The sequence below is a fragment of the Aquarana catesbeiana genome, linkage group LG07 (assembly GCF_042186555.1).
Source record: "Aquarana catesbeiana isolate 2022-GZ linkage group LG07, ASM4218655v1, whole genome shotgun sequence".
NCBI lineage: Eukaryota > Metazoa > Chordata > Amphibia > Anura > Ranidae > Aquarana > Aquarana catesbeiana.
The window spans coordinates 68,733,640-68,743,400 of NC_133330.1; positions in this window are offsets into that span (position 1 = coordinate 68,733,640).

A 9,761-nucleotide genomic window follows, 5' to 3' on the forward strand; every position below is an offset into this window, starting at 1 on the left:
CTATCACACTTTTGAAGGCCCTGGAGCACCAGGATAATGGGAACTCCCACAAAATCACACAATTTTGGAAGGAAATCACCCCAACTTATATGCTAGGGAGGCATAATGAGTCTTTTGAACACGTCATTTTTTTTGGCACTGCTGGGCTCTGATGGGGCACTCCTTGGCACTGCTGGGCTCTGATGGGCAAAGCTGGGGCACTCCTGAGCACTGATGTGGCACTCATGGGCACTGCTCCGCACTCAAGCAGCCTCACGCTGCAGCTTCTCGATCGGTGTGAGAGAACTGGACATGACGCCGGTTTGTTGACAGTGATTGCTCTGTCCAATTGGATGGGGCGATCACATGGTAAAGGGTCATAGGTATTTCCGGGTGCACGATTCTGGGAGGACGTCATTGTACGCCCTCCCAGAGTTATCCGACCGCACTGTAGCCGTCATTGGACTATGGCCCAGTCGGCAAGTGGTTAAAAGAGGGGCTTAAAGGGGTATAGTTAAATTACACTTAAGCATACTATTCCTATACTCAGCACTCATATGCCCCTGTCTTTTTGCCCAAAAAATATGCTTAAATTACTGGGCCACAAGCAAGGGTGAAACCTACAGTACATATGCACCTCAACACACTGATTTTGATAAAAAAAAGAAACAGTTCCGTTACACAGCCGAATGACGGCTACATCGTGGACCTGCTTTGACGTCTATTTGACGTCTATTGACGTCCTCCCGTGCCCGAACAGTCTGCACACCTCTGCTGGGCGCACGCGGCATGCTTTGTGATCAGTGAGTCTATGAGACTCGCTGGATCACAGATCAGAGTAAGAGGTCGATCCCGACCCCTTACCACATGATCAGCTGTCAGCCAATGACACTGATCATGTGATGTCAACAGAGCCGGTAATCGGCCATTTTTTTCTCCTCGCGCTGACAGCGTGAGGAGAAAAAAAACAGTCGATCACCATTGGCTGTGAGAGGGACATCAGTCCTGATCACGGCGAGCTGCAGCCAGATCCTCAGTGCCCACCTGTGCCCCCTGCCAGTGCCACCTAGCAATAGGCAACAGTGCCGCCTACCAGTGCCCACCAGCGCCACCCATCAGTGCCCACAGTGCCACCCATCAGTGCCCACAGTGCCACCTATCAGTGGCCATCAGTGCCGCCTTATCTGTGCCCATCAGTACTGCCTTATCTGACCCCATCAGTGCCGCCTTATCTGTGCTTATCAGTGCCACCTTAACTGTGCCTATCAGTGCCCATCAGTGCAGCCTATCAGTGCCCACCAGTGCCGCCTCATCAGCGCATATCAATGAAGTAGAAAAATTACCTGTTTGCAAAATATCATAACAAACTATTAAACAAGATTTTTTTTGTATCATGTCTGAAGTCTCTGACCATCTCTTGTATTATGTCTGCAGTCTCTCACCATCTCCTGTATTATGTCTGCAGTCTCTGACCATCTCCTGTACTATGATTGCAGTCTCTGACCAACTCTTGTAATATGTCTGCAGTCTCTGACCATCTCCTGTACTATGATTGCAGTCTCTGACCATCTGTTGTATCATGTCTGCAGTCTCTGACCGTCTCCTGTACTATGTCTGCAGTCTCTGATCATCTCCTGTACCATGTCTGCAGTCTCTGACCGTCTCTTGTATCATAACTACAGTCTCTGACCATCTCTTGTATCATGTCTACAGTCTCTGACCATCTCCTGTACTATGTCTGCAGTCTCTGACCATCTCCTGTACTATGCCTGCAGTCTCTGACCATCTCCTGTACTATGCCTGCAGTCTCTGACCATCTCCTGTACTATGTCTGCAGTCTCTGACCATCTCCTGTACTATGTCTGCAGTCTCTGACCATCTCCTGTATTATATCTGCAGTCTCTGACCATCTCCTGTACCATGATTGCAGTCTCTGACCGTCTCTTGTATCATGTCTACAGTTTCTGACCATCTCCTGTACTATGTCTGCAGTCTCTGACCATCCCCTGTACTATGTCTGCAGTCTCTGACCATCTCCTGTAGTATGTCTGCAGTCTCACTGTCTCCTGTAGTATGTCTGCAGTCTCTGACTGTCTCCTATAGTATGTCTGCAGTCTCTGACTGTCTCCTGTACTATGTCTGCAGTCTCTGACCGTCTCTTGTATCATAACTGCAGTCTCTGACCATCTCTTGTATCATGTCTACAGTCTCTGACCATCTCCTGTACTATGTCTGCAGTCTCTGACCATCTCCTGTACTATGTCTGCAGTCTCTGACCATCTCCTGCACTATGTCTGCAGTCTCTGACCATCTCCTGTACTATGTCTGCAGTCTCTGACTGTCTCCTGTACCATGATTACAGTCTCTGACCGTCTCTTGTATCATAACTACAGTCTCTGACCATCTCTTGTATCATATCTACAGTCTCTGACCATCTCTTGTATCATGTCTGCAGTCTCTGACCATCTCTTGTATCATGTCTACAGTCTCTGACCATCTCTTGTACTATGTCTGGGGGCTCTTTCTAACAGACTCTCTAACAGAAGCCCTCTCTGTGTGTGGTAGTAAACCACGGCATTAAAATAAAAAAAAAATCCCCTGCTAGGCAATGGCATAGTGTGCTAGTATGCATCGCATACTAGAACATTATGAAATACTTACCTTAGAACGAGGCCCTCCAGCGGTCCCCTGTCATCTGGTCTTCCTTGCGGGTTCGGGGGCTCCAGCACCTTGAATGGCCAAACCACCATAACGTCACTCCCGCGCATACGCCCGGGAGTCATGGCCACGGCACAGCACTCTGAAGGAACGGCACCGCCTGATCCTTCAGAGCACATTGAATCGGTGACATCACCGGCTGCTAAAAGAGCAAATATCTCTTAAGAGGTGTATGTTTAGGAGATATTCATTTTATCTACAGGTAAGCTTTGTTATAAGGTTACCTGTAGGTAAAAAATATCACAAAGCGAACTTTACTACCGCTTTAGTAAAGGCTAGTTTGATTTTTCTGTACCCTATGATACCTTTCAATAGTTTGTTAGGAAAATGAAGAGCACCTTAGCATTTCAGTATATAGGCCTAAGATATAGAAGTTAGATGAACAATATTCTACATTATGGCGTGTAATTTTGTATAAAAGATACCTGTGTATACTGGAAGAGGGATCAGATCCTGGCCACCAGCATCCCAGACGGAGAAACATATGTTTGTATTTCTACTGTTCTACTGGTCTTTATCAAAACCAAGGCAGCTGTGTATTGCAAGCGATTCAGCAATGCCAAAGCTGACTGCACTCCTGCATATGCTTGGGATTAATGTCACCCTTACCTGGCCAATGAAAGTGGCTGGAGATCGAGACCCAGAAGCTGCCGCCTGAAGTAGTGAGGGGTTGGCGGGGAGCTCCGGGAAGCTGGATCCAAGGAGATTATAGTTCCGCTTTATGAACTAAGTGAAAAAAACATTAGGCCTCAAACCATCAAATGGCTGGAGTCATAACTGATCACATGTGCAGTCACATGGCAGTTGCAGATCAAATAGAGGCTAAGATGGCAGCTGCCATGGCTTAAAAAGGACAGGAGGGTTCAGTTTCACTTTAAGGCTGCATTCAAACCTGAGCGATTAAAAGTTGCGCAGTTTTACCGTGATTTTACCGTGATTTTGCTGCATTTTTACCATGTTTTTGCAGCAATTTTGCCATGATTTTTACAGGTCACCAATGTAAAACGCAGAAAAACTCCTGTAATCTGCCCCAAAGAAGCTCATGTTCTTTTTTGAGCTTAAAGTGGATGTAAACCCGAATGTTTTTTTTTTTTATGTCATAATGTAGATTATAATATTTCCTATCATTTGAGCCCAGTCTTGCCACACAGAGTTAATCCAGCTCTGAGCAATCCTCTTTTATTGTTCAGTGAGATAAAACTTGATAAAACAGAGAAAAACTTTGTCAAATCCTCCCCCTTGCTGTGAGTGACAGGTGATTTACATCTCGTGCACTAGCCTAAGACATGCATTATTTTTTAATTCCCACCCCCACTCCTTTCTTCAGCAGCTCTGCAAGGATTGGCTGTTCCACACCTCAGCATGATTGGGCATGCTGAAGTCATGTGGTTACTTTCCTGTCTTTTCACTGGATCTTAGAGATCATAGCAGAAGTTCAGTGTTAGAAATACACAGGAGAAAATGCATATTGACAAGGGGAGTGTAGAGGTGGGCGGGGAGTCTACTGACATCACGACTCCACCCACCGAGCTCCAGACAACAGACCCACCCACAGAATCTGCAGTTTTTCGGGTCTCATAACAGACAGAGGGGAGACATTTGACAGGTAAAGATACATGCAGGAGGCACGTATATCCTTATAGATAACCCCTATGGCAGTAGTTTAGAAAGGATGACATTGGGTTTACATCCACTTTAAGACATTTTTCAGGCGTTTTGACAAAACGCTCAGATGTGCACAGGTGCCATTGAAATGAATGGGATTTTGCTTGTTGGGCGTTTTTTAGGCATTTTTTCGGGCGTTTTACGAGCGTTTTATGAGCTGAAAACACTCAGGTGTGATTGCAGCCTTATGCCTCGTACACACAGATTATCGGATGATAAAAATCGCTTTCTGATAGATCCTTCGATAATCTGATCGTTAGTACACAGGGACAATGGAGGCATTTACACACCGAGGAAACAGAGTTGTCTCCTCATTAATGGAAGTGAAGAAGAGAGTTTTCAGCTGCGGGGGAAAAGGATATCAGGCTGGAGGCAATACACACTTCATTCCACCAAGTTACTCCTACCCTGGCTGATCTTGGGCCATGAAATCGAGGCTACTATCCATTTAATGGATTAAGGCATTTACTTATGCCCATGAGGTAAGAGTTCTGAGAGCTCATTGAGTGGGTGTTGTCATCATCTGAACTACAATCAACATGTTATGTGATCTTCTATTCTACTGTGAAGTTTTTTTGCACATTGGAAATTTTATTTAACTGATCTCTTGAACGATATATTTTTTTGCATTTTTAGCACATCGGAGTTACTTATAGAGTAGCTCATGAACTTTACACTGTATATATTCTGATTTTTCACTGTTTTTTTACCAGCTTGGTGATCCTAGCAGCACGTGGATTAGTTTGTTTACATTATCACTAGTGATATCATCATTGTATTTTGATCATTTAGATGGTTATCACTATTGTTTGATCACTATTATTATATTTTCATAGTCACCGAGGTCATGCGCAAGATCACATATAATTTTTATATCTACTTTATTGTCATATGGTGATTTGTGGTCACTATTGGATTTTGCAGCATTTCCACACTTATTTGTAGTTTTAGTTCACTTTAATAGCGCAGAGGTCCTTTCACAAATACATACGTTATTTATGGCATTTTTATTAATATATATTTTTTTTTTACTAGTAATGGCGGCGATCAGCAATTTTTATTGTAAATGCAACATTAAGGCAGACAGATCAGCGCTGTAGGGGTTAAGTGTCCTAGGGAGTGATTCTAACTGTGGGGGGGAGGGGCTATGTGTGACACGACACTGATCACCGCTTCCGATTACAGGGAGCGGTGATCAGTGTCAGTAGGCAGAACGGGGAAATGCTTGCTTACATCAGCATTTCCCTGTTCTTCCTCTCCATGAGACGATCGCGGGTATCCCCGCGGACATCGAGTCCACGGGACCCGCAATCACACTCACGGAGCTCGCGGCAGGATCGCGCGCGCCGGCAAGCCCCTACTTAAAGCGCAACGTACAGGTACGTTAATATGCCTGTGCGCGCCCTTCTGCCGACGTATGTCGGCGTGAGCCGGTCGGCAGGCGGTTAATATAAAACTACAGTTGCGTATAATTAAAGTCTTGTGACCAAGGAGGAATTTGACGTTAATGCTGCATGTATTGCCATTGGGCACTAGGATGCTGTGAGCCATAAACTGCATGTTGTGATTGTTGTGTTAATGACTGAGATGGAGATGAATCAGACTCCGTAAGAATCGTTTTTCTAGTTAATTCACCTCTAACCCCAATTTTTAGGATTTCACACAGGGCTCTCCAAAAACGTGAGGTGAACTGTACCCCTCTATCAGATACTGTATTTGCAGGGACTCCATGTAATCTGATGGTTTCCTTGATGAATATGCGGGCGGTTTCAATGGCAGATGAAGTTCCCTTAAGGGTAGGAAATGGGCCATTTTAGATAGGCGGTCCACAACCACAAAAATGGCTGAACACCCCTCAGAAAAAAGAAGCTCTACTATAAAATCCATGGAAATGGATTTTAACAGTCCCCAAGCTCGATTTCTTGACGTCTTGTTCTGGATACCAACGGCAGGAACTGAGGTATTTTTCACAAAAGTCTTTCAGGTTGGGCCCCCAGAATGTGCGTTGCACAAGTTCCAGGGTCTTGCGGACCCCAAAGTGACCTGCCAGCGGATGATCATCAAGTAATGTCAAAACTTTAACTCGAACATCCTCAGGAACGAAAATTTGGCTCCCCTTCCAAAACAAGCCATCCCTGATCGTCAGAGTGATCCCTGGAGGTTTTGATGAATCTGAGGATGCTTCCTTGATCTGAGAGAGAAGATCTGTCTGCAGAAGTAGGAAGTTGTTTGCGGGCAAGATGGTATTAGGAATGGATAAGTCCTTCGGGTTGTCGTGCATACGTGACAATGCATCCGGTTTAATATTTTTTGACCCTGGCCGGTAGGTTATATGAAAGCAAAAACGTGAAAAGAACAGGGCCAAGCGGGCTTGCCGAAGCTTCAGCCATTTAGCAGATCTTAAATACTCTAGGTTCTTGTGGTCAGTGTATATTAATACTTTATGAACAGCGCCCTCCAACAGGTACCTCCATTCCTCCAAAGCAGCTTTGATAGCGAGTAGCTCCCGGTCGCCGACATCAAAGTTCTTTTCTGCGGGACAAGAACCCCACAGGATGCATTAGATCTTTACTGCCTTGACGTTGTGAGAGGATTGCTCCCACAGCTACCTCAGAAGCGTCAACTTCCAAAATGAACGGTAACGATGGTTCAGGATGGCTGAGCATCGGAGCAGAGGTAAACAGTCTCTTGAGATTCTTGAAAGCATCTTGGGCTGACTGACTCCAGGAGAAACGTGCATTCTGCTTAGTCAATTGCGTGATGGGTGCAATTATGGCCGAGAATCCCTTGATGAACTTCCTATAAAAGTTCGCAAAGCCAATAAAACGCTGAATACCCTTCTTGTCTAGGGGTACTGGCCAGTCCAGAACAGCAGACACTTTTTGGGGATCCATTTTGATGCCAGTAGGAGAGATTATCAACCCCAGGAATTGGATGCTTTGTTGCTCGAACTCGCATTTCTCTGCCTTTGCATATAGTCTGTGCAAGCGAAGACGACCCAAGACCCTGCAGACATGTTCTCGATGTTGATCAAGTGATCCAGAGAAAATTAAGATGTCGTCCAGGTATGCAATCACAAACACATCTAAAAAGTCTCTGAATACATTGTTATTGAGATGTTGGAAGGTTGCAGGGGCGTTGTAGAGCCCGAAAGGCATGACCAGGTATTCATAATGCCCAAATCGGGTCCGAAAAGCTGTCTTCCATTCGTGCCCAGCTCGAATGCGGATCAGGTTGTAAGCCCCTCTTAAATCGAGTTTAGTAAAAATGACAGCAGATCTTAACTTTTGGAATAGTTCGGGTATCAAGGGTAAGGGATACCGATTCTTCACCGTAATTTTATTCAGTTCCCGGTAATCTATACATGGGCGGAGAGTCTTGTCTTTTTTTTATTGACAAAAAATATTCCGGCACCTGCTGGGGAAGTGGAGGGGTGGATAAACCCCTTGGCCAAGTTTTCATCAACATTAGTGCCTCTTGCTCTTTCTCCGATAAGGGGAATATATGCCCAAATGGAATTTTGGACCCAGGAAGCAATTCAATCGGGCAGTCATAGGGACGATGAGGCGGAAGGGAGTCTGCCCCCTTCTTGCTGAAAACATCGATGAACTCGTGGTATTGTTTGGGTATGGACTGGAGTAATTTCTGATCGGTGTCAAGACATAGCAGAGTAGCTGAGGAATTGGGGTTTTCCACCAAACAGTGTTCTTGGCAGTAGGAAGACAAAAACTTTACTTCTCCAGTGACCCAGTTGATGTGCGGGTTGTGGGCTTGGAGCCAGGGAATACCCAGGATAATTGGAAACAGTGGGGAAGTGATGGCATCAAGGGTCAGCAACTTTTTATGCTGGGAGGAAACAGTAGCAAGCAAAGGAAGAGTCTCTTGGGTTACTTGTCTGGATTTAATGCGGGAGCCACCAGCCAGAGAGTCCATGAGTTTTAGTCCGTAAAGGAATATCATGTTGGCTGGCAAAGGTCGAGTCGACAAAACAGCTGCATGCTCTGGAGTCAATGATAGCATTGACTGGAATTATCTTTCCCCGGAGCTGTAATGAGAGAGGAATGGCAAGGTGGGTAGAGTTGGCAGACAAAGCAGAGAGACTGATAGACACAGAAGATGAGCACTTACTTATCTTGATTGGACAATTATGGACATAGTGTCCTGTTCCACCACAATAGAGACACAGGTTCAGTTGACGACGACGTGCCTGTTCTTCAGGAGATAAGGCAGGACGCATCAGTCCTAGCTGCATGGGTTCGGAAGTGTCAGGCATCGAGTTGACTGGATTCACATTGGGTGGAGGTAGGTAGCGAGCCGCAGGAACCGGAGCCCTTGCAGTCATCCATACCGGGCGGGTTTGCTGAGCAGAACGTTCAGATCGACGTTCACGGAGGCGACGGTCGATCTGGATTGCCAAGGAGATTAAGGCCTCAAGAGAATCTGGTATGCCAACTCGAGCAAGTTCATCTTTCAGCCCTTCAGACAGGCCCATGCGGAACTGGTGACGTAGGGCCGCATCGTTCCACTGAGTGTCCGCGCTCCAGCGCCTAAAGTCAGTGACATAGTCCTCGGCCGGTCTGTGGCCTTGCTGGAGCGCGAACAGGGCTGACTCGGCTGTGGCAGTCCGCTGAGGGCCCTCATAGAGCTGAGCCATGGCTTCAAAAAAGGAGGGTAGGGATTGGGTTAGGACCGAGTCCCCCTTGAGTACTCGGTGGGCCCAAGTCTGAGGTTCTCCTTGTAGGAGGGAAATCACAAATCCCACTTTGGTAGCTTCCAGAGAGAAGGTTCGGGGTTGCAAGGCAAAATACAGCTGGCAGGCATTACGAAAGGCCCGAAACTTGGTTCGTCTCCGGAGAATTTTTCTGGGGTGGGGACCCTTGGTTCAGGTGGACGGAAGGAGAAGAAACAGGCTGTGCTGGAGCTGCGGCCGAAGAGGAAGCCATAGAACTAGGGCCAGCAAGATTCTGAACTTGTCCTTCAAATCTGGTATAATTATCCTGTAGGGATTGCACAGCTTAGGTGAGGGCCTCAAGATGCGTGCAGATCTCCTTCATCAGGGAGGTCTCTCCTGCAGGCTCAGTCATGGCTGTTTCGTACTGTTAGGTACCTGGTAGTAGAGCCTGACTTGTAGGAGAAGATCTCTCATACAACGCTGGTTCATGAGCCACTGGAGTGGGGACAGTGGTCTCGTGAGCACAGTGGGGTAGGAGTGCCTGGTGAGGAAGAAGTCTCTGGTGCTGGAACAGGGTAGAGATCCCTCCAGGGATGACTGGACTGCAGGTGAAGGTGGTCAGCGGAGAACAGCAGGCTGAAGGACTGGAAGATGCAGGTGCAGGGATCGCTGGAGCTGAAGGTGCAGCAGCGCACGGAGCTAATGGCAGGCACAAGCAGGGTCAGAC